Source organism: Sinocyclocheilus rhinocerous, unplaced genomic scaffold (genome assembly GCF_001515625.1).
Source record: "Sinocyclocheilus rhinocerous isolate Xijiao unplaced genomic scaffold, SAMN03320098_v1.1 scaffold1160, whole genome shotgun sequence".
In the NCBI taxonomy this organism is placed as follows: domain Eukaryota; kingdom Metazoa; phylum Chordata; class Actinopteri; order Cypriniformes; family Cyprinidae; genus Sinocyclocheilus; species Sinocyclocheilus rhinocerous.
Window position 1 is genome coordinate 227,606 of NW_015635060.1, and position 808 is coordinate 228,413.

The window sequence follows — 808 nt, forward strand, 5'->3', positions numbered from 1 at the left end:
GTTTTATTAAGCTATTTTATTTTTTTATTTCGATTTTGGCTTCTAAGGATTATACAAAGAAGACATGAGGTAAAGCTATTAAAAACTAGCTGCGTTTCGTATTGCGCAACTTCTTCCCCTTCGCAGCGGTGCGCATTCGTTCCTCCCTAAAACCCAAACTTAACGTCAGAATCATCTCAGTCTGTGATTGTTGTAAGATGCCGTCTTTACTGTTGCTAAATTGCGGGACATGTTTGATAATAAAATGTTGAAAGCACAATCCGCACAAGAGACGCTGTTCCTCAGGCTGAAATGTGTGCGCGCGACGCGCTCCAAAACAGACAAACAAATTACACATTGAGCTTCGGGCACATGTCCAATCGATCAAATACACACAAAAATGTCAAAATGGCCGGGGCTTGGAGAGTATTTACTTAAACACAGGATACCCATCCCTACAGATAAGTGAAAATGCAAACACACTCTCCTAATGTGTAAATATCTCCACTCTTATAAATCACGAGGATGTTAGATGCACTTTAATGTCAGTTTGCTCAGGAGGTTCATTTAGATGAGCTGAAAAAAAAAAAAAAAAAGAATTCTAAAAACTGTATTTTCTACCCCGATACCCTAACCTTACATCTAAACCATCCCCTCACAGAAAACTTTATGCAGTTTTAGGTTAAAAAATATATATAAAAAATCCATTCTGTATGATTTATAAAAAAAAAAAAAAAAAAAAAATGTCAAAGTTTAATGGCATGGTACCATCTTTGTGGGGACATTTGGTCCCCATAATGGAGGGAAGGTTTCTTTCATATCAGAAGAA